Source organism: Pinus tabuliformis, chromosome 6 (assembly GCF_031772625.1).
Source record: "Pinus tabuliformis cultivar Carrire ecotype Pingquan chromosome 6, CPIR1, whole genome shotgun sequence".
NCBI classification, from domain to species: Eukaryota; Viridiplantae; Streptophyta; class Pinopsida; order Pinales; family Pinaceae; genus Pinus; species Pinus tabuliformis.
In genome coordinates, this window is record NC_142292.1 from 1,964,881,046 (window position 1) to 1,964,889,578 (window position 8,533).

The following is an 8,533-nucleotide window of genomic DNA, read 5'->3' on the forward strand; positions in this document are numbered from 1 at the left end:
ATCCGTTTGGACAGGTGTGTTAGCTTTCTAAGCAACCTTTATCTGTTTGGACAGGTGTGGTTTTACCACATAGGGAGGGGAGCGGCCTATCATGTTAACACCCAATGAGGAGACTAGCCACAGCAACCGGCCTAAAACTGCAGCACAGATGCTGATAAATCTTTTTTGGTTTTTTCCATGGGGAAGATCTGGATCCAAGTTTTTGTTAGAGGAGCCTATATGGCAAAATCCGTTTGATGTGTGAAGTAATTGGGCTTTCTGGAGGAAGAACAAGAAGCAGTATTATAGCCCTTTTGGGATAGGCTTTGACATTGACACACCTTTTTCTCACTGCTCGGCGCATCGCAACGTATGTTCAAATTTCGATTTGAAACAGTAAATATACAATCCATATTCAAATTCAAATTTCGATTTAAAACAGTAAATATACAATCGATATTCAAATTCCTGTTTCAAATACTAAATATACAAAATATATATATATGCAAATTTCTATTTCAAATAGGAATCACAAATATCGTGTTTTTTTCCTTGAAAAGGATTAGGAGCAGAAACACTGCGTCCCCTTAACACGGAAAACACATCTTGACGATCCAAAAGTTTACTAGGAAAATGCAAACAAACAAGAAACGTTTGCCTTGCTGTGAAACTTTTCGAGTTACAGTGTACAAATAAATAAATTGCAGCATTGCTCCCAGGGGAGAGGGCTGACCAAGTAGACTAGGGTTGAGCGACAAGTGTAGGAAGCGATAAATCACGTCCGAGTAGCTGTCGCAATTCGTTTTTGGTAACCAGATGTTAGATCACGTCAGATGTTAGAACACGTCCGAGTAGCTGTCGCATTTCGTTTTTAGTAACCAGATGTTGGATCACCATTTCGTTTTTAGTATAGTGTGGAGGCCGCGCGAACGCGAGCCTCCGCTGCCATAAATTATGACGTGCACTCTCCTCAATGGGAGATGCTAGGTAAACCCCCCTCCCAAGTGCAATGGAGGTGGCCTTCCTAGGCCATCGACCTCGCTGATCATCGATTGACCCCGCCTAGGTAAGTATGTTTTGTTACTTACCATCTTCCCCTTCTATACCCCTTCCTCTCATCACTCTCATCCACGCTTTGCATGTGGGATATAGCCTTACCTCTATTAATATCCAATCAATTGTTCCCTCTCTAATTTCCTACTTCATTATTATTATATTCAATATATGGCCCTCATTTCTAGTAACATGCTAGTGTTGGTGTTTATTATTGTGGATGTGTGCCTTTCTACACAATAATTCTTGGGGCAGGATGTGTGCCTTTCTGCACAGTAATCCTTCCGGCTCGATATGTGCCTATCTACACAGTGTTTCTTGGGGCTAGCCGCGAGATCTTGGTAACTTTAGCCCCAATGCTTTGCGCAATCGGTGGGACCATCTGCCAAAGGCATGTTGTCAATAGGGAGATCACATGTTCAAATCAAGGTGAGTCCCTTAGAGTTATTAGTAACTCTTACAATTAGTGGTTTGCGCCAATCCTCATCCAGATGTTATGGCGCACAAGGGGGATCCTCCAAAGGCTTCCTTCATCTTTACACACACACACGCAGAAGTAACTCCATAGGAGACAGCACCGACACAATCGACAGTGAACCAAAAATCAAAGTAGTCTAAAGCCAAAAGGAGGGAAGAAGATAAGAAAGAAAAAAAAAAAAAAAAATCCAAAGTCAACTAGGGATAATGTTTTTACGAATTTTACACTTTTACCAGGGCAAGCGGGAAAAGTTGTTGTCATTCTCAACCCTACAGATCCTTCCAATTTAGAGATTGAAGAATTTTATAAGACAATCATCCGGGATTGGAACAAGAGAACAAGGGCAATAAAACGGAACACCCTCCTCGGTTCCCATTTACTAGGCAGAAATGGTAGAACACTAATGCCTCAAACTTTGCTGCAATCGCGATGGGTAGCAATTTCCCCAGGCATAAATGTAAAGGACATGAACTATTTCAAACGTGTGTTTCCTTCAAAGGCTAATCACGCTATGCTCGTGACCTCGAGTTCCAATGCCTGGGGCCCTCCTCCTCGGGAATAAACAACTTCAGAAGCTCCTCGTGACGATCCTCAAACTTTCCCCTCTGCCTTATCCGACATTTTTTCGCACCCCAAACTTTTGAAGTTGATTGGTTGCGTCAACAACCGCAAGGTGATTGTTTTCATTCACCGCGGCGGCACCCATAATTTTATCCATAGAAGAGTGGCGGAGGAAACCAATTGTTATGTCCATGTCGTGCATGGATTTCGTTCAAGTTAGTCGTTTTTAGTGGGGTCACTTAAAATTGCTCGAATTTGGTAGTAATCCACTTGAAATAATTGTGGTGACTAACTTGTCTAGTCGTGTAGTCACTAATCTCTCATTTTGTAAGCTAGTGAAGTGTGGAGGGCGATGCGAAAATGTAAAACTTCATATCGTAGGCTAGTAGCTCAAATCTCACATGTTTGTTGTTGAAATGGGTCACTGCCACACAATGCCCGGTGTCGAATGATCACATACTTTGGGCCATGTTACAATGGACTTTAAGGAATTATACATGATCTTCGATAAGAAAGGGCATGAGCACGCACTCAAAGGGATTAAGTTTGACTCCCTCGAAATCATCAACTCTCGTCGTATGGAGAAGCTATTGGAGAAGGGCCACTCCAATTTCATTGCCCAATTCAACGTCGTACGAGTTGTGAATGGTCCCCCACAAGAGATTCCCAATGATTTGCATATGATACTAATTAAACATCGATAGGTATTTGAAACGCCATGTGCATTGCCACCTTCATGTGGTGGCCATGACCATGGCATCCTATCGGTTCTAGGTGGTCAACCACCCAATATGTGTCGCGGTAAACACCCATTTGCATAGAAGAATGAAATAGAAAATGATCATTCATGAACTATCAGAGATTGGAGTCATACATCCCAATAAGATCCCTTCCTCACTAACCGTGGTCTTGGTATTTGAGAATGAAGTTAGTTGGCACACGTGCCTTGGCTTTTGGGCTCCCAACCAGTTGATCCCCAAAGACAAATTTGCCAGATTGGTTATCAACGATCTCTTAAATGAGCTTCATGGAGACGAGTTCTTCGTTGAACTGGGCCTTTACTTAGGATACCACCAAACACAGATGAAGGAAATGGACATCCCTAAAACAACCTTTCACACACATGAATGCCATTATGATTTTTCAGTGATGCCCTTTTGACTTTGTAGTGCTTCATCCACCTTTAGGAGCCTCATGAACAAGATTTTATGAACCTTCCCGCGCACTTTTTTGCTTGAACTCTTTAATGATATCTTGATCTACAACAAAACTTGGGACTCCCATGTGGAACATGTTGATACGCCCTGTAACTCCTTGAAGGCCACCAGTTGATCCTTACACATTCTGGAAAATATGTCTTTGGGGCTTCAAAGGTCAAATACTTCTACCACGGTGTCAACGGGAAGGCCCCGCAAGTGGACCCAAAGAAAGTTGTAGCTACATAGGATTGGCAACAGACTAAGACTTCGAAGGGCTTGCACCGCTTCCTCGGACTAACATGCTACTAAAGAAAGTTTGTGAATAGCTATGGTAACCACCTTAACAACCGTGCTAAAAACAAACGCGTCTGTATGGAATAACGTTGCCGAGCAGATCTTTTTAGCTTTAGAGTAAGTCGCAAGCACTACACCCATTTTAGTAGTGCCCGATTTCACTAAGAATTTTGTCCTGGAATGCAGTGCATCACGTAGGGGTCGGGGAGCTATGTTGACGCAGTTGACATAAATTTGGGTGAATCCGTCTGTGAGAAAGAGATGATGGCCGTATTTCATGTAGTTGAGACTTGGAACACATATCTTATCAGGAGGTGTTTCCAAATCAAGATCATCATCATAGTTTGAAGTATTTTTGGACCGTACATTGTCATGCATGGGGCAACACACATGGGTCACTAAGATGGATTGGTGTGATTATGAGATCGTAGATAAGAAAGGAAATGTGAATCCATCCCACAACAGCACAGTGAGCAGCACACCCCTGGGAAAGGGGTAAGTGGCAACAAACGAATACATGGATCATAAGGCTCTGATTCTCACAAAGAACTCCCAGCAACTACAAAAGAGAGTCAAATGGTCTATTGTAACATCCACACACAACACTGGTGGTTGGTGAAAAGTGGTAAAAGAGAAAGGTAGAAAAGAATAGATTAGTTTGTTGGATGATTTTCTTTAGATCCTGAGAAATCGGGATCTGGTCATTATGCATATGCTCTTTAGCGTCTACAACCTGTGATTTTTCTCATTATGAATAAAATTACGATTTTTCCTTGGGGAAAATTAAAGGCAATGTGAAGTCTGCTTTATTGTTGAATTATGAGGAGAAAGGAAATCATTATCGAATTGGTTGGTTAAATGTTGTCAAGAATGGTAGGTAACCGACACAATGGCTCCACCCATGCAACTATTTTAGGAGGGTCCCAATCCTCCCAAGGGATATACATGGAAACAAGATACCTCCAAGTAGAAAGGGTGCGTCCTTTCGGTGCAAAATTCCGCTTTGAAACAACGAGTCTTAATGGAGCCACATTCATCTCTTACCATGGTCACTTTGGTTATAGCATACCTATGAAGGAGCTATGCGCTCTTTCTTCAGGGAAGGGATGGAATCACACATCTTGTTAAAGGAAAATGGGTGAGATAATGAGGATCATTGGGGTAGTACGACCACTGCCAATATTGGCCAATATCTGGACCGAAATCTCCATGGATTTCATAATGGGACTTCTGAAAGCATATAACAAATCGATCATCACGATGTTTGTCAGCCACCTTTCCAAATGTGCACGCTTTTGTACCCTATCACACCCACCCATGCCTTCTACAATTATCCATGTTTTCATGGACCCAATTTTCAAGTTACATTGCATGTTCGCTTCCATTGTGTCGAATCAAGATCCCACATTCGCTGACAAATTTATATATGAGCAGTTTGAACTTTAGGTTATACGCTCGGAAATGAGCATCGCTTATCAACCTCAAATCGATGGCCAAGCAAAGGTGGTCAATAAGTGCCTAGAAACTTATCCAAGATGCTTCGCTTCAAATAGATAACACCAATGAGCAAAGTGGTTGCCCCTCACAGAATGGTGGTTCAATGCCTCTTAGCATGGCGCTACCAAAATAACACCTTATGAAGTTGTCTATTGCCAAAAACTACTAGTAGTGGCTTCATATTTACAAAGCACATCGGAACTCCCTGAACCGGATTGCACATACAAATGCTTCGCACCAAAGTAGCTATTCTCCACACACTCAAGGACAATTTGGTTCTGGCTCAAAAGATGGCACGAAACAAAAAGCCGACTCGCATCGCTCTGAGAAGGGGACTAGGTGTTTCTTCACGTTCAACCCTATAAATAAACAACTCTCAAAGACAGAGGCTCTCGCTAAAATTCTAGGGACCCTATTAGACCCTCAGGTAGATTAGACAAGTTTCTTGCAGATTGGTTCTTGCAACCCACTTCAAGATACATGTCGTGTTTCACGTGCCTTGTTTGAAGATGAAAGTGTGATTGGACCAAAAATTGCAAAATAGTCCAATGGAACTTGATGAAGAAGGGTCCATTTGGATATAGGCAGAAGTAGTATTGGCCACCATATAATGTCGACTATGCTACCACATCGTTTGAGATGTACATATCCAATGGAAAGATATGCAACCAAAAGATGGCACATAGGAATAAACAACGATTTTGCAGTAGTTTTTATGCCTCCAACATTAAGGACAATGTTGCATCTAAAGGAGGGCGACATGTTAGGGTATTGACCCAACCTACCTACATTAGGGGTACTTAGGAGTTAGTCAATTCAAGTATGAGGCCAACTTTGTCTAATAAGGCCCATAAGATAGTTTGTGAGTAGTTACTTAATCTAAAAGAGTCGTGCTTACCAAATATGAAACACTGGGTGGTTGGAACTCATTAATGACGGGACCATAAGTAGTTATGGTTTTGTCATTAAGGATTTATTAATAGCGTTGAAATGCTTTCTTGAATTGATATTGTAATTGGAGCTCTGCTCATAATAGGTTACCTGCTCAAACACGGTAATGAAAATTACTCTCCCTTTTGGAAATCGTCGATACGAGGGTTATATTTTGTCGGTTCAATCTCCTTTTCACTTGTATATGCTATTTTTCATTTATGTTTCTACAAACAACCTGTTCATCGCTCAATTTCAAGGGTTGAGGATTATTACAAGCACACTAGTTTAGGTCGACAATTTTAATAGGGATGCCATCCACGAATATGGGGAAGCATCTCTTTGATACTCCATCGAGTTATACGCATACATGTATGGATGTATAGAACCTTGTCAACACATTGGAAGGTTGCTCTCTCTCTATCTCTCTAGACACAAACACACACATATAGCCGCAGCGATGTTTTACTAACCATTACTGATATGCATGTTTTTTGGTATATTATTGAACTTATTCTTTATATAATTACTTGAGAAATGTGTAATTAATATGAATATGTGCTATTATCAATAGAAACAATAACTACCAATAATTATATTTTCATTGAAGGCGTTTATAAGGGGAAGTTTCTCTCGCAGGTTTCGTCGTTTGTCCAAAGCTTGTAAGAGTAAGCGAGGTGTCTATAATTTATTGTATTTTTTTTACAATTTCACGGCGCGAGAGATGTGGTCATCATATGGCTTCGGCCCTGCTCGTCGGCGAGATACTCATGTAGTAATTTGTATTCTTGTATACCATCACCCTTAATCTTTGACGCACTGCTAACCTCTCAAAGACGAGCAAACGTAGGCATCGCAGATAAGTCACGGAGTAGGCATGTGGTAAATTTGCAATTGAAATCGGCGTGGGTTTGGCTCGCCACTTTCATCACTGCCAGGGCACTGGGAGATTCTCGTGAATTTTTGGCACCTTCCAGCAATGAAACAACATGCACAACATCCATTTTCCTGGGAATCGATGTGATTTTTCAGGAAGAACATTCATTGGAGGCTCTAATTCTTCTTCAGAAGTCTATGTTGGAGAAACAATGGGGCCTTTCTCTTGATTTAGCCAAATTAAGAGAGATTAGCTCTTCAGAGCACCATGAGAAAGTGGAAGTCGTCTGTTGAGGGAAACCATCTGCTCGGTAGCATCGACTAGCTGCAAGAAGCAAATCAACTCAGAATTTGGTTCAAATAAAATACCTCCATCAGAAAATAACTGAAAGAAAGCAAGAACGTGTGTCTCTGAAAGTAGAATCGCTGCAACATTAGATGTCGGATTATATGAAGAGCATGCTAAATAAAGATTTGCTTACACAGGAACAGGTTGTACGCCTTTCAAACGTAATACAAACTGGCCTTTCTTTAAAGATACACACATCAAGGTTTGTCGATATTTCTGAACCCGCTCTGTATAGTTAGGATTACTTGTGCACTCCCTTGAAAATAAAGATAAATTTGGATAGGAGAATTGCAAACTTGAAGCTTAAGTTGGAATCTGTGAGTCCCTGTTGTTCTTCATCTATTCATTTACAGGTCTTACTACTTGTTTTCTTTTTGTAAGTTCGGCAATGGTGAGGCGACATCATGGTCATGTCCAAGATTAACACCTAAATAGGGTGGGGAATTGAATCAGTGACTTAACATCTAGGAGTGCCTTAACAGCGCACCCGATCACCGTTTGTCCAATACCCCGTGGACACGGGTCATACAACTTAGTCAGACTTGGTCCAACTTTGAACCATCCAAATTGATGTATGCAATGGTTTTGTGCAATTTGATCATTAACCATTTTGAGTCTAGACCAGGACCAAGAAAGCTAAAAATTTGTTTAAGCTATACTCAAGTAGGATGTATTCTTGTGGATTGTCACATTTTCTGCCTCCATAAAGAGGAAAACTTGCTATTTTTAGTGCAGCTAAAAGGACCAATTAATCACTCCTTGATTTATAGCTTCATAGGTCTAAACCTTTCTTCTTGATTCAAATAATTTGGACACTAATCATATTTAATTAACCCTATAGTTATAAGGAAACTATCTTTCAACAATGCAATATGAAAAAAAGGAAAACCCCAATCCGTGAATTGGAAAATAAAGAAAGATTTTGAAATGATTTTGATGCAACAAGAAGATATCAACTGTAGCCATGAGAATTATAGGATTTTTAAATGATTGTAACACAAACAGTTAATATCAAAGTATAACATGTAATTAAAGGTTCTTCTAAAAATGGCTAACTAGAATCCCCCAACCCCCAGCCGGGCGACAGCCTGGTGGCTGGGTGATTCCCAGAATCACCCAGCCACCAGCCGGGCAGGCGGCTGGTGGCTGGGTGATTCCGAGAATCAACCAGCCACCAGCCGGGCGGGCGGCCGGGCCGCCGTGGTGGTGCGGCCTGGGTTGGTCCCACCACAGTGGGCCGCCCAGATGGTGGCTGGATGATTCCGGGAATCGCTCAGCCACCAGCCGCCTGCCCTGTGGGAATCACCCAACCACCAG

At 41.5% G+C, this 8,533-nt stretch overlaps 1 non-coding gene across 1 annotated transcript; it reads right to left on the minus strand.

Moving 5' to 3' along the window:
* Nucleotides 1-893: 893 nt before the first annotated feature.
* On the minus strand, nucleotides 894-1,053 carry LOC149267041 (U1 spliceosomal RNA). Its single transcript, XR_016261402.1, has one exon. It is a non-coding gene; the product is annotated as a U1 spliceosomal RNA (small nuclear RNA).
* Nucleotides 1,054-8,533: the final 7,480 nt, after the last annotated feature.